The 9,039-nt window shown below is 41.8% G+C and overlaps 1 long non-coding RNA gene across 1 annotated transcript; it reads left to right on the top strand.

Moving 5' to 3' along the window:
- Positions 1-657: 657 nt before the first annotated feature.
- Positions 658-5,931, top strand: LOC115569082 (uncharacterized). Its single transcript, XR_003981482.1, has 3 exons — positions 658-982; positions 1,152-5,373; positions 5,560-5,931. It is a non-coding gene; the product is annotated as an uncharacterized LOC115569082 (long non-coding RNA).
- Positions 5,932-9,039: the final 3,108 nt, after the last annotated feature.

Below are 9,039 nucleotides of genomic sequence, written 5' to 3'. Positions count from 1 at the left end.
TGACAGCAGTCTCTGTTGAGACTTGTCAGTTTGTATAAAACTTGGCCTGAACCTGAGACATGACTGACTGAAGACTTGGCTTTGACTTGATGGTACTCAGTCAACTGCCTCAATACTCGACTGGAACAGAGTGACTTGTCGAGTGATTTCAGACTCCCTAGCTTGTCACAGATTTGTGGAGTGATTCTGGACGTGTCAGATTGACTTGAGATGGACTCTGAAGTCGGTATACTTCAAACTCGGATTTGTCGACAAACCCTGTCTAGATAACTGATTCCCATTTGTCGACCTTGGTGAGACGTGACTTGAATTTTCCCAAAATACTTTTTTCCTTACTGGCAGGAACTGATGCAACACTGAATCACCTCTGACAAAATAGTGGAAAGAAAAATGTTTTGCCAATGATTTCCTTCCAATGATGAGGCTTTGTTACAGAAGGGGAAAAAAAAAAAAAAACACTCAACACTTGAGAATAAATACAAGTTTGTTCAGCAGCGGGAGGAAAGTCACGACAGGCAGTCGCATGGCAAAAATAAACGCAGCCGGATTTAATGTTTTATTCCCTGGCTGGTCGAGTTCAGGCGGAAGGAAGTGTTGCTTATTGGAAGGCTCTGGTTCGATCCGCAGCTACGGCTGTATGTCAAAGTGTCCTTGAGCAAGATGCTCGACCCAAATTTCTCCTGGTGGCTTGTGTGAGGATGGGAAAGACTGAGCATACGGAAAGAAAACGCTCCTGATGAACATGTCAGCACCTTGCATGGCAGCCTCTGTTATCTGTATGAATGTGTGTGAATGTGCAGTCAATTCATCATTTGAATTTATTTTAATGCTTTACAACTATGAGCAGCTTCTCCTATCTTTGTGAAATGCAGTGTGAGACGATACTATCGATCAGCAGCTGACCAAAAATCCAAAGTGGATTTACTTTGAGTTTGCTTCACTGTCTAAGGGATGACTCATCATCAGGTGTTGTGACAGACAGGTACGTTAGCCCTAATATTTGTTTCAGACACCAGGCCATCACACAGGGATGAAAATGATGAGCCGATGATGTCAATCACCTCCTGCCTGCTCCATCTCCTCCTCAGTCATGATGAGGAGCAGAGACAATGAATCAGATCTTAAATCTATTTTTTCTGTCTGATTTACAGACTGACGAAGCACTCCGGATAGCCAGCCTCAACTCTCTCAGGACTGTGCGGCCCGCCTGGCAGCAATAACAGCAGAAAACCAACTTGTTAAAAGTCTCGGCCATCACTCAGTCGCTCTGATAGACAAAATCCATCCACAGTAAATACCAAGGGCACCGCAAAATGACAGAACGGAAAAACCCAAACTGCAGAGAAGATGACAGAAGTTCAACTTTCTTTTAGTGTTCCTGAACAAAAACACTCTGGATGTTCGACTGCTTCTGGACCACAGTTCTACTTTGAGTACATGTGTACTTAATCATAACTGTATACCATCTGGTTATCCCTAATTAGTTTACTGATTTCCCTTTATGTTTCCAATTATTTTCATCATTCCAAAGTTGCATAAAAAACATTATGAGAGACACCTACAAAGTAGAAAAGTTTGACTACTCTGACAGAACTGTGCTTGAAGATGTAGAAATCTATTGCTGTACATGACCCAAAATCTGGGGATTTCACCAGAATCAGCACACCAGTGGACTGGTTCAGAGAGGCAAAGTCAATCTGCACAAGAATTGAACTTTTGTGAAGTTTGACATGAAAACTTGTGAGGTTGAGCAGTTGCATCAAGGATTAGAGGAGTCTTGACAGTGCTTTAAATAAATCTGCTATGCTGATATATACATTTCATCATTGTCAAACAAAAACAACTCTCCAAAACTGGTCTCATTGATGTTTAATAGTACTACATACTAAAACGAAAGATGGCGCCCATTTTGTCCAATGAGAATTGCTCACATTCATATGGCAAATAAACGTTTCTTCCCAGTTATGCAGGCCACAACCTTACATTAGAGTTGTACAATACTCTTTCAGTCCAGATTTTCAGTCACAAATATAAAGCCTCCATGGATCATACATTCATAAGAGGTCACAATTGATCCCGTGGGCAGTTTGAGTTTGGTAACCTGTTTTATAACAGTGTTCTATGGGGAAAATGCTTTTTGGGCTGCATGAGATATTTTTAACTGCCATGCAACAAGTGGCCACTGGGCAACATCGAGAGCATAGCTGAGTGGCGCTGCTTTATTCAGGACTAATTCCACTTTTCCACTTTGAATAAGTTGTTGTTAATATGAATCTGCTGAACTTTGCACTGAACTCACCAGTCATTTTGTCACTAAAGGAAATCTAAATGTTAACTGTCTGAGGTTTATTGATGATCTCCAACATATAAAAATCACAGCTTTCATGTTCTTGTTTACGTATTTATTTAATTAGTTTCATTTTCAGGTTCTGTCTTTTCTTATCATGAATGCAACATGGATTAAGTCCAGTAGATTAAGTGTTGACTGGCACTCTGTTGATGGCAATTTCAGCAGTTTTCTCAATTCACCACACAGCATATGACTGGCAAACACATTTTGAGCGCTCACCAGAGGTGCTCTGGGGAATAGTGGCTGTAATAACCCAGTGAGCAGAAATGTGTGTTAATTAAAACACTAAAAGGCATCAAGAAACTTAAACCACCACATGACCCTGTGACCCCTCCCATCACGCTCAGGTTCGGCCTCGGGCCATCATTTGGCATCGGCTCTTCGGGGCCCGGCGGCTCCTGCAGCAGCAGGACAGACGTGGAGCTCGTCCAGCTCCATCGCTGCACTAATCCGCCATTCTTCCACTGAATGGAGCATTACCATAAACGCTTGGCAGCAGGAGGGGGCATTGTATTCCAGAAAATCTGTGAGCCTCTCAAATGTGCATTGTTGAATTTCACCTGTTGCCTGGGAGATGAGAATGGACCATTCCCCGTGGCCGGGTCCATTATGTAATGTACTGGACTTTTGGGCTCGTAAAGCTCGGCCCCGGAGGCTCGTCCAGTCAGGCAGGACGTCTCTAAATCGCGAAGACGAGCAGTGCCAGAAAGCACGGGGCCGCTGTGCGTCCGGCTGTGTGGTTTAATTGAATTGTTGCCTGTTGGCGGCTCATAAATGAGCAAGCTTTGCTGTCGTTTCAATTGTCTCATTTAAAAGCTTCGACTGGTTTGGATTCTGCTGCCGAGAGACTCGACTTCACAAGTTACTCTCACATCCAAAACCTGTCTGCACCTTCTGCACACTCTCCCCACAGGTTAGAAGATAATTAGTAATTACTAAATGAATTAAGGGATTTGTAAACTCTACAATGTCTTGACTGTCACACCAGGAGGTTGAAGAAGAATTTAAACTGCTAAATAAAAATAACTCCACAGTAGAGCAATGCAACTCAAAAACTACAAAAGACATAATGTAATACACTAATTTCCACAGAACACATGTCTGTTTCCTGGACGATTTTCAATTCACTGACTTTTATTTCTCTGTCTCTGGTGCATTTCTAGCTCCACAACTTGCAGGACTCTATAATTAGTAAAACCAACATTATGATGTTTATCCCACCAAAAATACCATTCAGAATTTCATATTCACATTTGTCATTTTGCCGTTTATTTTTTCATCATTTGTTGCATGTGTTTTTGTTTCCAAGTTGGTATTGTTGCCATTCTTAGAACAGTCTTTTATTTCAACATTTTTTGGTGGATAAAAAAAGATAAACTGTCCAACAAAGTCATAGTTCATAATAGCATTTTCCAGCCTTTACCTCATCCGAAAATGAGAAAATACGGGTCGACTGCAAGCGACTGCATGTCAAGCACCCCAGTGGACTCTCTATACCTCCAGTTTCGTCTCCACCAGCTCCTGGGGAAGACACCTATCACTTTAGCTGGTAGATGTTTCTCTTTCTTCACCAGTCAGTCTGTAAAGGTTGTGGTGCACCAGTCATCATTCTCCTTCCAACACAGACGTTTGGTGAGTCATGGCGGTCTGGCCTTTGTTTGCAATTGTTGTAGATGTTTGTTCTGATTCAACATGTCCAATCTGTGTTTGTCCACGTTTGATGAAGTTTGGACAGTTGGCTTTGCTTCCAAATGGACAATTACCCTGCCCCCCTTATTACTGCTGTGGTGCAACTCTAGAGATGATCCCAAAATAGATGTATCTCTTCATTTTCAAAGATGAACTGTCTTGTGTTTTGTCTTTACATTTTTTGCCCGTTGCTTGAACACTATAGACCCATGCTTAGACTAAAGTAACACAACTTGAAGCTTTTGTTACCATACCTCAAACAAATGTACCCATACCTTAAACAAAAGCGCTGCTTTGCACTCTAGTTGCAATTCTGCAACATACTTACTCCTTTATGCAACACACTTGGTCCTGCAAACTACACTCTATTTCATACATAAGACACTTCGTTCAAAAATGAAATCTCAGGGTGCCATTTGGAAAACACATGTATCCAAAATACAAAACACATCAGGTAATTGCAACCACTCAAATACACACCTGAAGCCACTTACTTGCTAAACTGAACACCAATCAGCCAGCTACAAAAAGCCCTCAGTTTAGCCATTTCAAGAACTTTGCAAGCATGGATGGAGGGAGAGCAAGAGGAAGAGGACGAGGAAGAGGAGGAGGAGGACAAGGTCAAGGTCGAAGAGGCCATGCACGGACCCCTATTTCTGATGATATAAGAGCAACTTTGGTGGACCATGTCATCAACCATGGCCTGACTATGAGGGAAGCTGGGCAGAGAGTCCACCAACATCTAAGCCGCTTCACAGTGGCATCTGTAATAAGAACATTCCAACTGGAAAACAGGTATCTCTTCACCTCTCTACCTTCTACTCTACTCAGATGGTATTTACAGCACTGTACTACAGTATATCACATTACCACATCACGTGTACAGGGTATTGCAGGGTGCTAATGCTTCTTTTGCAGCCAAAGTGGTAGTTTTTGTGAAACATACCATGATTACTTATATTGAGATGTTTCAGTACAGTGGATGATACAGTATATACAGTAAAGTACTGTAAGAAAAAGAAGCAAACCGATGACAATTTGTGGTTGTATTTCTCTAGAATGACTAGAAGACCTTCTGGGGGAGGACGCCAACGCCTGTTCACACAACAGCAGGAACTTGCCGTTGTGGACCTAGTGAGGGCAGACAATGCCATCCGTCTCCACCAGCTACGACAGAAAATACTTGCAGACAGGCAAGTGTTCACCAACATAAACCATGTGAGCATCACCACCATCAGACACATCTTGGGAAAACACAACATCACTATGAAGCAGCTCTACAGGGTCCCATTTGAGAGGAACAGTGTCAGGGTCTTCGACGTGAATATGTACAGGTAAGTGTAACTGTCCTTTACATTTACAATACAGTAGTGGTGAAATCCAGTAGCAGCTGAATATGTACCATATCATTACCACATGGATCCATTCGGAGAGCTACACAGGTACCTGTGTGATGGGGTGGGGGTTCTGTATGTGTAGCACTGTAGTAATATGTTTTTTTTTTTTTTTTTTTGTTACAGAGAATCTTGGATTCATCATGGATGGAGCTGCACAGCCTCATGAATTCATTTTCATTGATGAAGCTGGATTCGACCTGAGCAAAACAAGACGAAGGGGTCGTAATGTGACTGGCCAAAGGGCAGTTGTGCACGTCCCGGGGCAGCGTGGGGGAAATATCACATTGTGTGCTGCCATAAGCCTTTGAGGGCTTCTGCATCATCATGCAAAACTAGCTCCATACAATAGCCAACATGTACTCACATTTCTAGATGCTCTCCATAATATAGTTGTACAGAACAGACCAGATCAGCCTAGGTTTGTGGTGGTATGGGATAATGTCAGTTTCCATCGGGCTGCTCTGGTCCAGGCCTGGTTCACCAACCACAATCAATTTGAAGTGGTACACTTGCACCCTCACCATTTTTAAACCCTATAGAGGAATTATTTTTGGCTTGGAGATTGCGTATATATGACCGCCAACCACATGCCCGCATGCCTCTTCTGCAGGCAATGGAACAGGCCTGCGGCGACATTCAGGTGACAGCAATCCATGGATGGATTCGACATGCAAGGGGATATTTTCCCCGGTGCCTAGCGGGAGAAGACATTGCTTGCAATGTCGATAAGGTCCTATGGCCAGACCCCAACAGACGGCAGGATCCATGAGCCCTTGTATGCACAATTGCCAAGATTTTCTGTGTTTACAGTATAGTGTTTTTTTTCTATTTTAATTATTTCTTTTTTTTTTGCTTTATCTAAATTCATGTTACTGCAATGTACAGTGCTGCGATGTACAATATTGAGTAGGCCTATTTGCTTTTTTGGTTGTTTGAAAATGTGCCTCCTGAAAATGTGCCTTCTGAATAAACAGTGAAAATCAAAGACTGCAGTTTTTTATATAAAGTAGACTAGTGTGATCTGAAAGTGTATGCATATGATGCAAGTATGTGTCATTTTGTCATCAGAGTTACATTTTGACAAAGGATTGTTAGGTTTTGATGGCAGAGTTTAGGTTTTGATTGTAGAGTTTCAATTTGACACAGATGTGAATGGTATATTTCCCAGTGCTGTGTCATGTTTACTTGTGTGTAGAGTTTTGGCACAATGAGCGAAGTTTTTCAAAATGTGTTCAAGCAATGGGCAAAAACTGTTATAGCCACTGCTTGCTTCTGATTTTCTCACAATATTTTGGATGGTACTTTCATGTTTGAAGATGTTTTGCCACCTCTAAACACAACAGTCCAAATGTCCAAAGCCACATCAAAGTTACAGTAGATATATTTGCCACTCTCCATTTTAAAGTCATTTTTGAAGTCCACTGTTTGACCTGTTCAGTTTCTTTGAATGTGTTTGATCAGTGTGCCACAGGAAGTTAGTTTTGATAAAAAAAAAATGACAACTGCCAATATCACATTTTGTGGGTAGGTGTTAATTTGGTGTACCATGGACTTAAGTGTATGTTTTCTGCTGTTCAGTAGGTTTAACAGAGCTTTTTTGAGGCTAATTATATTAAAGTGCTCAATAATTCTAGTAAGTCTTGGTTTATTAGACCATTCTTTGGCCAGAAACACACAGAGGTCAGAGCCAAATCTCCTGGTAAGACAGCCAAACATCTGTTTGATTAAAGGGTCAATAACAGCTGTACAACCCGTTCCACATATTGACATCTGGTCCTATAAAACGTCACAATGCACCAATAAAAGAGGAGAAGATCAGATGCTAATATAGTGAGCACATGTTTTACAAGGTAGAAAAGGCTTCCAACATGTTTATTTAAGCTTGAGGGAAACACTTTCTGTCCTAACCTGCCATCAGAACTCTACATTTTCCCCCAGAACATGACTTCATCTTTATTTCTATGGTTTGTTCTTCAGTTTTTTTTTTCTTTTTAACATCTATCTTTAAAGTATAAAATGAGTTGAGAATCGGATCAGCTCCTCTCCCTCCTGAATCCAGACGCTGATACTAATGAAAAGCAGTGAGACTGACTCTCTTCTGTATCGTCAAACCCCAAAGTCTTCACTTCAAAACCTTCATTTGAGATGAGAGTGGGAACGCAGGGGTAGGGTTTTTGTTCCATGAAGCAGCTCTGGTGTGTCTAAAGCATCAGGGGCAGCGACTATCTTTTTGTAAAGCCCCCCATTAAATAATCTCTCCTTTCATGTTTTTGCGGTGGAAGGAAAAGAGATGAGCAGGAAGTGGGTGACAAATCTGCACTTGTTCCCCCGGCCGTATGTGTCTGCATCTGCCCAGAAGATGAAATCCTTTTTATCACAATTTAGGGGCCGAGCGGGGCAGTTATGAGAATTATAGCAGCACTTCATGTAGACGCATCGTTACTCAAAAGCGGCGGGATGGCCTCCAAGTAGGTCCATCCTTTATACACGGAGGGGAAATTGCGTATTGATTGCAATCTGTGCGTGTTTGTGAGTGTATGTTTACTAGCATGTGTGTAGAAATGTGTAGAGGTGTGTGTGTGTGTGTGTGTGTGCGTGTGTGTGTGTGTTGGGGTTAGAGCTTGTTGCCAGTTTTGATGACGAGCCAAAAAAGAGAGTGAGAGAGAGCAGGAAACAGAAAATTTGAGTTCAGAGAGGCGTAGAGGCATCAGTCAGCAGAGCATCACGATCGTGGATCTTCTCTCCGCTTACTCACCTATCTTTACGGACCACTGTGTACTTATTCTGTGAAATTCACTTGTTAATGTTTAGGAATGCCTTTTTAATCACCTGTTCATCTGTAACAACATCTAAATAAACTTTAAACAAGATCTCAAACTGCATTTTAAACACTACAAAATGTCAGTAAAACAACTCATAACAATATTTTAAAAGACCAGACTGACGATGTTCCGTCCCTGAACTACTGCAGACATTTCAAGTGCAAAACTCAATCGCCAGAATAAATATTGGCAATGAACGTTTCTGCAAACCACGTGCATATGTTGCACCTTAATGATTCTTTAGGTTCAATTTTCAATTTTAGTAATTTTGTGACAACACTGTGGTTATGGCCTGGTTATGTTTAGGCATAAAAAACACCTGGTTGGGGTGAGGAAAAGATCATGTTTTAGAATATCTGGTTCTGTCGCTACAAACACAACTGGAAAAAGTTCTGACGTGTTGTTATAACTATCCAGTTGTTTCACACATACAAATGTTGAAACACAGGCCCGAACAGTGACCCTTTCCTGCCTATAGGTCTTACATCACCACCGTCCCCACCGCCTCCCTTCATGAAAGTCAACTCATATACATGTACTGTGAATGTTACGACAAGTACTTCACAAATGTCAATATGGTACATATGACAAGTACCGATGTGGATGAATCAGTAAGGCTTTCTGCCATTTTGTCGGCAAAAAGTTAACCTTTCACCCAGCTGACGACTGACTGCGGACCATGCTGCGGCTCTTTGTGAACCGGTTAATCTTCCAGTACATTTAGAAAGCTGCGGCTAAACAGGACAAACTTGTGTGTGAAAGTTCCCCCTGAGCTGAACGC

Source organism: Sparus aurata, chromosome 18 (assembly GCF_900880675.1).
Source record: "Sparus aurata chromosome 18, fSpaAur1.1, whole genome shotgun sequence".
NCBI classification, from domain to species: domain Eukaryota; kingdom Metazoa; phylum Chordata; class Actinopteri; order Spariformes; family Sparidae; genus Sparus; species Sparus aurata.
The sequence above is the reverse complement of the archived record's forward strand: the minus strand, read 5'-3'. Positions and strand labels throughout refer to the sequence as shown.